Here is a 13,833-nt window from a genome sequence, read left to right on the forward strand (position 1 = left end):
TTTTCAGCATTTTCAGGGATAGTGGTCAGCAAGCAGAGTGGTCAGCAAAATGAAGGTGGTTTTTGCCAAAAGAGATGATGCGTGACCATGTTACATTCTCTAGTTACAAAATGAGACAGTTTACAACAGCATGGAGCATAAAGATGACACATTCTAGCCTGTGTTATCCACAAGCCAATGAGCTAGCAAAGAAAATGATAAAAACTGTAAAGCATGTGTTAAAACAGGCAGAACAGGGTGTAGACCACCACATAGACCCAAGACTAGCCTGCACCATCTACACCAAAAGTGGAAGGCAATCAAGCAACAGTTAAGTGGCTCCAAGAGTAGAATGAGGATTGTTCCTGAGTTGCTGTTTTGCACCAGCCACTTGCGTCTTGCTGAGGTCCTTAAAAAAGAGCTGACTGACTAACAGCTATGTAGTTATCAGTTGTTTAATATTTACTTACATGCCCACAACACTTGTAAGGAATACTACAGACGGTAATGCTGTAATGACACTTTAATAGTAGAATAAAATAACTTTTTAATACTTTTAGTAATTACAAATACTGGAAATAAGTGGGGGATTTTCTTCCCTTTTTTGAAAGTGTCACATCTCCCTCCGGCATGGCTGGAACTACTGCTGACACTGCCGCCTCAGACCACAACTCCCAGAACCCCTCGCTGCCTCACGTGACTCTATCAGATCATCCTGTCAGCGCTCAGCTTCACTGGACTACTGATTATACACATGCCTGTTCTTCATTACCTGCCTCTGTTAATTTAGTATATAAGCCAGGGCTTTAGTTTAGCTTATTGCGAAGTATCGTCTCACTATGAGCATACCGAGCATTCTCTCCTTGTCTTTTTGTCGACTCCCGATGACCTTTTTTTCTGTCCTGACCTTGATTTTTGCCTTACCCTTTTGTCTTGTTGCGGATTTCTGGTTTTTGACTTTTTGCTCTGGCTTTTCGACTGTGTTTTTGGATCATTGTATTGTTATTAAAGATCTTAACTGCAGCCTCGTCTACGAGCGTCTGTTGCCATCTGCCACCGTTACAGGATACTTCACCATCATGCAGACGCCGGAAACTGAGGCTGTTCAGAAGATCTTAAACAACCAAAGTCAACTTCTGGGACATCACCAGCAGGTATTGGCAGGGGTTACTCAGTCTGTTGGGGACCATCCACAACAACAATCTGAACAGCAGGCCCAGCTTGCTCAGCTTCTAACTGGCATGGGGCATTTCTACTCTTCATAACTTCTCTGTTTGCTCACCTACCTCTGTATCTGTCCCAATCTCTCCTACTACGGAGACCACTACAGTCAATGTTAATTCAGTTTTTCCAGTCAGTAAGCCCGAAAAAATTTGACGGATCCCCTGACGAATGTCGAGGTTTTCTACTACATTGCTGTGTTTTTCAGTAAGGAGAACTGTTGTGCAAACTGTAACAAGGTAATCGCTTGGTGGCAGTCTAAGCCTATGCCTATTTGGATTTGGACCAACTCATTGATTTGTCTATCCATCTAGACAAACAAGTGCAAAAATGGCCTATGCACAAGAGTTCTCCTCGTAAACTCCAGCTCCTGTTCTAGTCTCAACTCCAGTTTCAACTTTACACCCATGTAGTGTAATTCATCCAGGCTGGTAATGTGTGGTCATTCACGCGCTAATGTGGTGAGTGTTCCCATAAAGGCATTGGTTTCAAAGTCTGTTCTCCTTCCTGTTATCATACGCTACCGCCAGTCTTCTCTTGTCATTTCAGCGCTTATAGATTCTGGAGCAGAGGGAAACTATCCATGCCAACGTGGTGGCCCAACTGCAGATTCCAGTCAAGGATCTTCGTACACCCATGAAGGTCACTGTGTTGGATGGAGGACCTGTTGGACTGGACCCCATCTCCTTCGTCACAGAACCCCTTTAGTTAGAAACAAGCTTCCTCCACAAAGAACAACTACCCTTTTTAGTATTAGACTCATCTGAATTCTCCCTCATATTAGGTCTCCCTTGGTTCCAGCAACATGATCCTCAGATCTCCCTATCTATTCGAGAAATCACTGCCTAGTCCAATTATTGTCAGTCCCAGTGTCTAACTACCCCTGAATTTAAAATCGTGTTTACATCCATTGAAACCCCATAACCCTTAACCCAAGAAGAAGAGAGCCATGGGAGAGCATATCAATGAGGCTCTAGCCCAGAGCTTCATTTGTCCATCAACTTCTCCCGTCTTATAGGATTTTCTTTGTTAAACAGAAAGATGGAGCTTTATGACCATGCATTGATTACCAGGCCCTTAACGAAATCTCCACAAAATTCACCTGCCCTTTGCCACTGATAATCGTAGCACTGGAACAGCTGAGAGGTGCTTAATACTTCACTAAACTTCATCTTCGTAGTGCATATAATTTAGTCAGAGTAAAAGAAGGTAAAGAATGGAAGACTGCTTTCATCACCACTAGAGGGCATTCTGAATATTCCGTAATGCCTTTCGGGCTCTCTACCGCCCCGTCTTCCAGTCGTTCATCAACGACATTCTCAGAGATATGATTGGTCAGTTTGTCATTGCTTACATTGATGACATTTTGACTTATTCCCCCAGTTTCGACACTCATGTTAATCACGTTAGGCAAGTACTTCAATGTCTTCTAGATAATGACTTTGTTAAAGGAGAGAAATGCGAATTTCATATACAACAGGTCTTGTTTCTAGGGTATACCATTAGTGCTCAAGGTGTCACTATGGATATTCACAAGGTCGAAGAAATTGTTAACTGGCCTAGTCCAAACTCTGTTAAAGATCTACAGAAGTTTCTTGGTTTTGTGAATTTCTATTGCCCATTTATCAGAAATTTCAGTGCCATAGCTGCTCCCCGGACAGCTCTCCTCCAAGGAGCATCTAAGAAATTAATTTGGACCCTGGCCGCTGAGACAGCCTTTCAGAATTTTAAGATTGCTTTCACATCAGCCCCAGTCCTAAAACACCCTGATGCCTCCAAGCCATTTGTGGTAGAGGTAGACGCTTCTGAGACAGGTTTAGGTGCTGTACTGTCACAATGTAGTGGTACGCCAGAAAAATTGTTCCCCATCACCTTTTATTCTCACAAAATCTCACCTGCAGAATGTAATTATGGCATCGGGGACCATACCCAATTGTTGGCAGTGAAACTAGCTCTCGTGGAATGACGCCATTGCCTGGAAGGTACTCATCTGCACTGTTCAACGCCTTAACCCCAGACACGCCCATTGGTTCCTCTTTTTCTCTCGTTTTCAGTTCAGTATTTCTTACCGTCCTGGTTCTAGAAACTCCAAGACAGAGGTGCTACCCCATATTCATCAAGAAGAAAATGAGGTCTCACGTGAACCAGAACCCATTTTGCCACCCTCTGTACAAATGTCCTCTATTCACTGGTAAATTGACAAGGAGATCTTACAAGCCTTAGAAAACTTCACTGTTCCCAATAAATGTCCCTCACAAAAATCAACTGAATTTCATGATCACATTGGCACACTCTTCCCCTAGATCAGGTCATCTGGGAAAATTTAGAACACAACAATTGCTGTCTACTTGTTATTGGTGGGAGACATTGAGACAGGATGTTCACCGGTTTGTATCTTCTTGTTCAGTATGTGCTCAAAGCTAAACCCCTAAAGCTCTTCCTGCAGGCAAGCTAATCCTGCTCCCAGTTCCTGAATGTCCCAGGTCACACATAGCTGTAGGCTTTGTCACAGATTCACCGCCTTCTGAAGAATTCACAGCCATTCTCACTATTATTGATTATTTCTCATGTAGTGTTCGGTTTGTTCCATTCAAATCATTGCCTTTCACTTTCGACACCGCCATGGCCCTATACACTCACATACTTCATACTTTTCTAATCCCTGAGGATATTGTGTCAGACTGCGGTACCCAGTTTACGTCAAAAGTTTGGTCTGGATTTTGTGAACATCCGAGTATAAATGTCAGTTTGGGTACCATCCTCAATCGAATGGACAATGAGAGAGTAAACCAAGAGTTAGGTAAATTCCTGAGCATTTTGTATAAGTAACCCTACTCAACCTATCAGCGCTCAGCTTCACCGGACTACTGATTACACATACACCTATTCCTCATTATCTGCCTGGGTTTGTTTAGTATATAAGTAGTGAAGTATATCTGTAATTAAGACTCTCCAGATGGGTTTGAATCCATGATTCCTGTTTACTCAAAACACACACCAAAAATCACAAAAAACAGAATCAGAGTCAGTCCAAAAAGTCAAAAAAACAGAATAGATCACAACACAGCAAAGGTACCAAAGGGAGTTAAAAAAACAAAGAGTCAAGGAGTTCAGAAAAAGGTCCAGGCAATCCAAAAAATCCAACAGATGAGAACAAACAAGGCTTGGTACACAGATGAACTGGCAATACTTAGCAGAGATCCAGTATGAGTGAAGGTCCTTATAAAGAGGGGTTAATGAGCTGCAGGTGAGAGAGGTCAAGGTGTCACTAGGGAGCAAGTCAGTACTCAGTACAAGTCAGTAGGTGAGGCTGACCTCTGCTGTTTTTACCATCCTGTAAGCTATCACTGAAAATAATTGGAAATAACACAATATGTTATGTGTTATCAATGGCACTGAATCATTTGTGCACCTGCTGTCCTCCGCCCCATTAAACCCTACTGCTTATTGGTTGCTGCCCACTAAGATGTGCTTTGAAAAACAGAGATCGACCATTTGCAAAATGACTGACAGGATTTCCTACCAATCACTGCTTGGCAACCACCTCTAAAAGCTACTTACTCTGTTAAGTGAAAAGAGCCACCCACCACCAAAATAAATTTAACTCTGTTGCTTCAACTGAAGACCAGCCAGTTAATAACACAATGTTTGCTCTTTATGACACTGGGGCTGCAAGTTAGCATGACCTTAAGGTACCCAAAGTGAGAGGTTCAGTTTCTTGACCATACATATATTTCCTTTCTTAAATATCTTAAATAAGTTGATTAAAAAAATTCTTTATATATGACCCAATGAGAAAGTGTTTAAGCGAACATGTGGCCATCTTTTCTGGTTTATCAATGTGGGAGTCAATGTTAAAGTGAAAACAGTGAAAAAGACTTTGAAAGACTGTGTTTATAACCAGGGGAGTGGGAAGGCCCACCATACAGATTTCAGTTGATGTCATGTAGGGATATCTTCTAAAAAGTGATCATCAGATATGGATATGTTCATCTACCATTATCTTGTCTGCTAATATGCTACATGAATTGAGGAGAACTATTAAATCAACATTATGTAACAATTGTATCTTAAAATAGCTTCAAAAGCAGCTTCAAAATCATTTTGGAGATACACTGACTTACATTAGTGAGAATAGTGTCTCTGTCATTGCCACTCCAGGCCCGGAATGCTATACTGCTATTTAACTATTTAACCTAGAACTGCATAATGCTTTATTGGCACCACATCACACACCGACAGCTATGGCTCTTCAGCTATCTATAAGAAGAAGGAGGCTTGGTATTCCTTGCATGGCCATCATGGCAGAGGCTGCCAAAAGATAAAAGAAGATGTTGTTGGTGGAAGCAAGGAGTGACAAATAAGAATAAATCTTGGACTGGCTTTTACTCATTGGCAAGAGCTGAGACAATTTATTGGTAGAGAGCAATAAGGAACCAAGCATCATTTCAGGAACTAGTTCTTAATTTTCAATTATAGTGATTATTGATTAATATAATACAAAATTAATTCACAATACACTCTCTGCTTGTCGTTCTATACAAATTTTTCAAATAATCCGATAATTGCAAACGTATTTGTAGTTTTTTAAGACTAAGCCAGGCCACGCTAATTTGCTCAAGTCTTGCAGCCACATTGTGCTTAAAAGTCATGATGTTTTGAATAATTATTTAGGTTCAGACTCCACAGATTGTTCAAAGACCAGTTTTTCGTTAATTCGATAAAAATTCAAATAGTAAGAAAACATAACCTTTAAAACTTTTAATAATTACAGAACAAATGTACCTTTTTTTTAAAGACTTATATTTGCAGAATTGTCAGGCTCAGTGGAGTACATAAAATGTAAACTTTCTGTGCGACAAGATAAATATTGTAAAGCCTACGACTGTATGTGTAATTGAAGTCATAATTTGCATTCAGTACTGATGGTCCCTCTGGTGGCCGGAGAATATATTGCCCTTCCTGATTCTGGGGCCAAGATGTGTTTAAGTAAAATGTCCTTATTTCCTGTACAGTTTTGGAACATACTGTTTGGAATTGCAGAGTTTTAGATGTGTGAGATGTGTAGTTTGAAGCCATTTTCTTTATTTCAATCATAGAAAGAAATAATGTCATAGTAAGGTAAATTTGCATTAGATTAAGCATTGTAGGGGCCCATGGAGACCAATTTAATCATTCAATAGTTTGCATGCTTCAATAGTTTGCATGCTTCCCTAAGCAATTGCTTTGTACTATATTTCCAAATTTGTTTATTATCCGAGAAAGACTGATGGATTTTTGGCACCTTATGTCAGAAAACGCCAGGCCAGACAGAATAATTGATGTCAGCTTTGTTGAATTTCTCAAGTCATTTGACAGACGAGTAATTTGTATCACGAGCATGCTTAGCTTATGGCAAGCAAGAAACAGGCTCTAATCTTTGAATGATGCCCTCACGTGTCCCTTCCATCATCATTTGCACAAAACTCACATGACCAGTTTAAGCAGTGACATTACTATCTTACATGCACTTCATTTATCTTTGCTCTTGTGGAAAAAACAAAAATATGCAGCGATGGCTGGAGAATTTCATGCCAATGAAGAAGGAACACAGCTGGCTCTTCTTGTTTAATTAATTGGCTTCAGTTTTCTCACAAATAATATTAATTAGATATATAAGGTGTGGTCTTGCTTGGTCGCAATAAAAATCTGCGGTCACATCAGCCCTTTGACAATCTTTTTGTGACTGTCAAAGTGTTGAGTGTCTAAAGTTTTCTCCATAGGTCCAGGTTTTGGAGGTCTAGTATCCAGCATAGTTTGATGATTTACCTGCTGAAAAACATCTTTATCACTTGTTAATTGCCAGGTTTAGTGAGTGTGTTTGAGTAAGGGTACTACCAATTTGTGTTGAACACTGGCTCACCTGGACAGGAGTTGTGCACCCCTGGTTTTGTCCTTACAGTTGCATATACTAGTTTTTTTTTTGTTTGTTTGTTTTAATAAAGTGAATAAAGAAAAACCAGCATATTTTGTGTTTGGGTGCTAGTTTGCTGGCCACTAACAAAACCAGCACACAAAACACACACATACCAGCATCAAAACACAACATGCACGAGTTTTGCAGGTGACCAGCATACCAGCATCAAAATACAACATGCACTGATTTTGCTTTTGACCAGCATACCAGCAACACGACATATGCTGGTTTTGGCGAACTGTGTGACAACAGGAGTTTTATGCTGTTTTCCCATGGACTCAGGAGCAATCTTTGAAGGTAGGTTACATTGTTGAACAACTTTGTGAAAATATTTGGCCTTCATATTCTTCGACAGACAACAGCAATTTAGCGAGGACCAACACATGCAAGAATACAGATCCAGGAAGTACTCCTGGCACGGCACCTGAATACAATATTTTAGTATAACCTAACAATAAGCCTTGTGTCACAAAAGAATTGAAGGATTGTACCAATCATAAAAAGTTGGCTTTTATGAAGGTAGACCATGTTCAAACTAAGATTATTCCGAAAGAAAAATAGGATGCAATGATATGCAAATCATGTGAACCAAATTTTTAAAGGAACATACTACAAAGACAACATATCAAATGTTAAAACTGAGAAATTGTTTTGTTTTTTGAAAAATATATGCCCACTTTGAATTTACTTTCGACAACATGTTCCAAAAAAGTTGGGACGGGGGCCTGTTTACCACTATGTTTCATCACCTCTTCTTTTAACAACACTCTGTAAGCGTTTGGGAACTGAGGAGGCCAATTGCTGTAGTTTTGAAAGTGAAATGTTTTCCCATTCTTGTTTGATATAGGATTTCAGCTTCTCAACATTTCTGCATCTCTTTTGTTGTATTTTTCATTTCATAATGCGCCAAATGTTTTCAGTGGTGACAGGTCTGGACTGCAGGCAGGTCAATTTAGCATCTGGACTCTTTTAATATGGAGCAATGCTGTTGTAATGCATGCAGAATGTAGTTTGGCATTGTCTTGCTAAAATAAGCAAGGCCTTCCCTGAAAAAGACGTTGTCTGGATGGCAGCAGATGTTGCCAAAACCTGTATTTATCATTCAGCATTAATGGTGCCTTCACAGATGTGCATGTTACCCATGCCATGTACACTAATGCACCCCTATACCATCATGAATGCTGGCTTTTGAACTGTGTACTAATAACAAGCTGAGTGGTCTTTAGCCCAGAGGACACAGTGTCCATAATTTCCAAAAAGAATTTCAAATGTTGATTTGTTGGACCACAGGACACTTGTCCACTTCCCCTTAGTCCATTTTAAATAAGCTTGGGCCCAGAGAAGGTGGCAGCATTTCTGGATCCTGTTTATATATGGTTTCTTCTTTGCATTTTAGAGTTTTAACTTGCATTTGTGGATGCAGCGATGAACTGTTTTCACAGATAGTAGTTTTTAGAAGTGGTTCTGAGCCCATGCAATGATTTCCACCACAGAATCATGTCTGTTTTTAATGCAGTGCTGCCTGAGGACCCAAAGATCATGGCCAGCAAATACTGGTTTTTGGCCTTATCCCTTGAATACAGAGATTTCTACAGATTCTCTGAATATTTTAATGTTATTATGTACTGTAGATGATAGAAAGAAGAAGTTCTTTGCTGTTTTATGTTGAGAAACATCATTCTTGAATTGTTGCACTATTTGATTGTGCAGTCTTTCACAGAGTGGTGAATCCATCCTCATCTTTACTTCTGAAAGACTCAGCCTCTCTGAGATGCTTTTTTATACCCATATCATGTTACTGACCTGTTGCCAGTCAACCACCAGCTGCTTTTTTAGCATTAGACAACTTTACCAGCCTTTTGTTGCCACCGTCCCAACTTTTTTGGAGCGTGTTGTTGACATCAAATTCTAAATGGGCATATATTTTTCAAAAAACAATAAAATTTCTCAGTTTCGACATTTGATATGTTGTCTTCGTACTATTTTCAATTAAATATAGTGCTTAAATAATTTGCACATCATTGCATTTTGTTTTTATTTACATTTTGCATAATGTCCCAACATTTCTGGAAATGGGGTTGTATATAAAAATAAAATTAAGGACCACTGTTGTCATAAGACATCTAGGGAAATGTCAGAAGTTTTAAAAACTATGACTAATATGGATACAGGGAGGGAGATGCATTAGTACAGTGAATGAGGTGGGAAAAGCCAATGAAATAAATGAATCCTTAGATTTGACTCAGGGAATGCTTCTTCAGCACAGGAGTTAGATCACAACTGAAGAGTGATGGGCAAAGCCCAAGATTAGTAATTGATCAAATTACAGTGCAGTCCGTGTTTTCAAAACTTTGTCAGAAGAAGGCCACTGGGCCGGAAGGGATTTCTGCTTTTTTTTTTACTTCAGTGATGGCAACATGCTTAGAAATGTTTATTGTCTCTAAACTGAAAGCGGAGGTCAACAGTATTTTAGATCCTTTCCAGTTTGCATAAAAGGGGTACTGATAACACTCTTGTGAGCCTGATGCTAATGATTTTTAAACATGATCTTGATAACTCCACATCTTACATTTACGGCATTTGGCAGACACTCTTATCCAGAGCAACTTACAATTTCATTTTTACACAGGTAGGTGAAGGTAGTGCTAGGAGTCTTGCCCAAGGGAGACATGGTAGTAGTGTAGGGCACTTGACTAGGTGGGGTATGAACCCCAGTCTACAGCACAGATGGATGTTACCCACTACACTATACCAATCACATCTTATGTTTATTTATTATTTATTGATTTTAGCTCTGCTTTTAACACAGTACAACCCCATCTGCTGATCAACAAAATGTTAGACATGAGGATCAATTCTTTCATTGTAGGGTGGTACTGTTCCTTCCTATCAATTCGGACACAACAGGTCAAGGTCAATAGAAGTCTTTCAGATCTAAAAACCTTAAGTACAGAGATGCCACAATGTTGCATTGAGTATGTTCCGAGACAATGTTTTGTGTAAATTTTCAGATGATACTGCTGTTTTAAGCTAAGCATGAAAAAACTGCAACCTCACAAATTATTTTGCTGAGATACAGGGATTTGTGGAATGGTGTGATAAGAATCACCTTAGCTTAAATTTTAAGAATACACTAAGGGAATTGGGAATCACAGTCCAGTGTTTATTCACAATAATACTAAATTTCAGGTTTTGTCTTATAAATATCTGGGTGTCTATATTGATTATATTGATCTATACTTGTCTATACTTGGGTGGTCGACCCATGTGGAGTATCTTTGTCAAAGGCTGCAGCAGAGCTTGTATTTTTTGAGGAGCTTTGGAATGGTTTAGAAGCTCATGGTCCTGTTCTATAATGACATTTTGGAGAGTATTTTAATTTATACATGCTTCCTTTTGGCCAAATACTACAAGACTATGGGATATCCTACCACAGCTATGCAGACGATATTCTGATCTACTTGGCCCTCTCCTCAAACAACTATGGGCCACTTGACTCATTTTATAAGTGCCTTGAGCACATCACTAACTGGATAGAACAAAACTTTCTGTAGTTGAATAAAGATAAAACAGAGATTATTTTACTCGCAATGAGAGACAGAGATAAGATGCCTATGTGGACTCGAGAGCACTTAAATCTGAAGAATTAGTACATAACCTTGGTATACTAGTAGACTTGAATCTCAATTGTTGCAGTCATGCCCAAGTAAATTAGCATTTTATCACCTTAAGAACATTAACAGGATCAGAGAATTTCTGACTAAAGCAGACCTGAAGAAACTCATCCATGCCTTTATTTCTAGCAGGAAGAAGGAAGTAGTCAGCTAGTCCTGCCAGACGTTGACTAAACATGGAGAAGCAGTGTCTAGCTACTATGCTGCTCATAAATGAAACCAGTTCACCGAAAGCATTACAAAAGCCAACACTAGTCACTTTTAAATCCAGGCTGAAAATCTTCTTATTTGGGCAGGCTTGCAGTTCAGTTTAGAACAGATTTTGGTCCAGATTGACCTTAGGGGCGCTTTAGCACTCAAAAACACTTAAAAATCAATTAAAATGCTATTACAATGTTATTACAAGGTCAACAGATAAACACATGGTGCTGTACGACTCAGGTCACTCACATGAACAACTTTCTAATTACATGTTATGTCATAAATTGTATTCTTTGTTGGGTATTTTGGCTTATTCATTCAAAGACTACATTATACAAAGGTCAAAAGGTCAATCTGACCAAAACTTGGTAAACGTCTTTGGTTATAACCAACCCCTTGAACCTGCTCATTGCTGCTTGGGGCTATATTTTTGTTTGTTTTATTTTTTTTTTTTGCGAGTGTCTGATTTGTTTTGACTCATTACACCCTGCCTTTACCAGTACAATAACTGTAATAAATATGCTAATGATCTAATTTGGAGATGCACACCCAAGCTTTTGTCACAAAAATATCTTTCTGAATTGGTGACATAGTAGAGCTATGGCTCTGCATTGGATATGTTAATATACTATAAGGGAATAACTATGAAGTGATTAGGAGTTGCAGCCTCAGTCAAAGGGAATTGATCAGTGACAACTGAATGTTTTTCTTTTTTTTTCAAAAATGAAAAAGCAGTAATACAATAATTAGCAGCAGTGTTATCATGCAGTGCATAAACAGACAATCTCCCTGTCAGCTCCAGTTTTTATTGAACCAGATATTTTTTGGGTTTATATTTGTGTACTTGCAAAAAAATAATGTTTTATGCTTTTTCTTCAAAGCCTAGCCTGCTAATCATAGATGAGTAATGTGTTGAGTACAGCTGTGGAGCGTAATGCACCGCTCAAGCACTCATTAGTGAGGAAGAAGTTTGCAGCTTGATGTAGCTTTGTTAGCTCTTAATTCAAGTGTGTGTGTATATGATGTGCACATGTGTGTCTCAGTCAGTCATTCTTACCTCTGGCTCTTGGCTGTAAATAATTTCCAGCTGCTGTAGCTGTGGCACACAGTGGACCCTACAAAATGTAATCCAGTATAAAGAATTAGACTCTTCTTTGCAACACTTCCTATTCTCCTGTGTTCTTCTTTCCTTCACTGCTTATCTGGAAATTGCTTCTCTGAAAGTAAGGTAACAGGAGTGTAGATACTGTGAAGGGTAAATGACAGGATTAGGCAGGTTCCTGCTGGTCCTGCTGAGAAATAGAAAGCCTTTTGCAGAGAGGAACGACTGAACAGAGAAGTGAGAGGGAGAAAGGGAGGGAGAGACAGGACATGACCTGGCATGCAGATATCAGTGGCACTGCTAAATATAACACCTCTTGCTCCCTCTTACACACATCCAAGCTCTCATGCACACACACCCTTTCCCTCAGAGTCATTTGGACAGATGGCCTTGTCAGGAGACTGTACACTCAGGAACTCAGATATTTATAGATATAGAGAGAAGACAGTAGAGTACCTCTAATTTGTTTAATTTCGTCCCTCTTACACACATCCATGCTCTCAAGTCCAGGAACACACCTTCCAGGAACGCACCTTCCTGGACTTTTGGACAAGTGATTTTCTTAGGGTAAATGCAGATTCCAATTTTCTTAACCAATATCCAGTAAAAGCAACAGTGATTACATATTTTAACCAGTGGCTGTATATTGCATGTAAACTCAATGGTTCCAGCTCCTCCACGATTCTAGCCCTCTTGCTCTCATTTTCGCAGCTTATGTATTTCTCTCAAAGTGCAGGCTATCAGGGGGAACTGTAGCTTTTCACCTTGCTATTACTTTCAGTAGTTTGCTGCTCACAGAGTCAAACAGCAGTTTCTAAATCCAGGTCCACACTTTCAGTGCCCCTTATGAGTGCACCTCTAGTGGCACATTTTGGAATTGCAGTTGCACTTTCAGCTCCCTTATGAATGTGCTCCTAGTAATTCATTTCTTGTAGCTGCACACTCTCCCTGAGCACAAAAAGAAACATTTTTGGTTCTTTCATTACCAAAGTATATTTTGTGTATATGATAGATGAGAGCATATCAATGTCAATCATTTTTACAATTCTTCATTAATTTGCTCTATATAATAGTAAAACATTAGAAAAGATATACAGTACAGTCAGTACAAAAGGAGAAGACCACAATAACAGCTTTTATAAAAATGTTACACACTAATAGGCATGTGCACTTATTTCTCTGGTGACCTCTATGTTAAAGCTCAATGAATGGTAGCTACCAAGAGTGTAACAATTCACAAATGTCAATACTGTTTCGTAGTTAATAAGCAACTAATCAGGAACTAAGCAGGAACAACATGAGTAGTACTACTATTAACTACAAAGGACTACTAGTTAACTACTCAGTAGGTAATAGTGAACTAATGATTAGGGTAGTTCACTATTAACTAAGCAATAACAACTGAGTCTCATAGAGAATTACTTAGTAACCATTGTTTCTTAGAATAACTACTCATGAATTAATGATCAAATCAACATTCATTGCTCAGAAGTCTTACAAGGTTCCTGGTGAACTACTAACTGATGCAATGTATTACAACACTTCTAACAGTACTGAAATGCACAAAACAGTGTGCAGTCTCTAAAATATAAATGATTTTATCCTCCATTGTTATTCATAGAAACAGGTTTCCTCAGAGAAGGCAGGGCGTCACACCACACTGTACTGTCTGGTGTCCCTCATGTTTTGATCAGAAACCT

General features: G+C 39.2%; 1 protein-coding gene across 2 annotated transcripts in view; it reads right to left on the reverse strand.

Moving 5' to 3' along the window:
• Window positions 1-12,394, reverse strand: part of filip1l (filamin A interacting protein 1-like) — a 138,206-nt gene extending 125,812 nt beyond the window's left edge. For both annotated transcript variants that reach the window (XM_036563149.1, XM_036563150.1), the window contains exon 1: window positions 12,089-12,394. The gene's annotated coding sequence lies outside the window, so the exon portion shown is untranslated. The remainder of the gene's footprint in view (window positions 1-12,088) is intronic.
• Between the last annotated feature and the right edge of the window lie 1,439 nt (window positions 12,395-13,833).

Source organism: Colossoma macropomum, unplaced genomic scaffold (genome assembly GCF_904425465.1).
Source record: "Colossoma macropomum unplaced genomic scaffold, Colossoma_macropomum, whole genome shotgun sequence".
In the NCBI taxonomy this organism is placed as follows: Eukaryota; Metazoa; Chordata; class Actinopteri; order Characiformes; family Serrasalmidae; genus Colossoma; species Colossoma macropomum.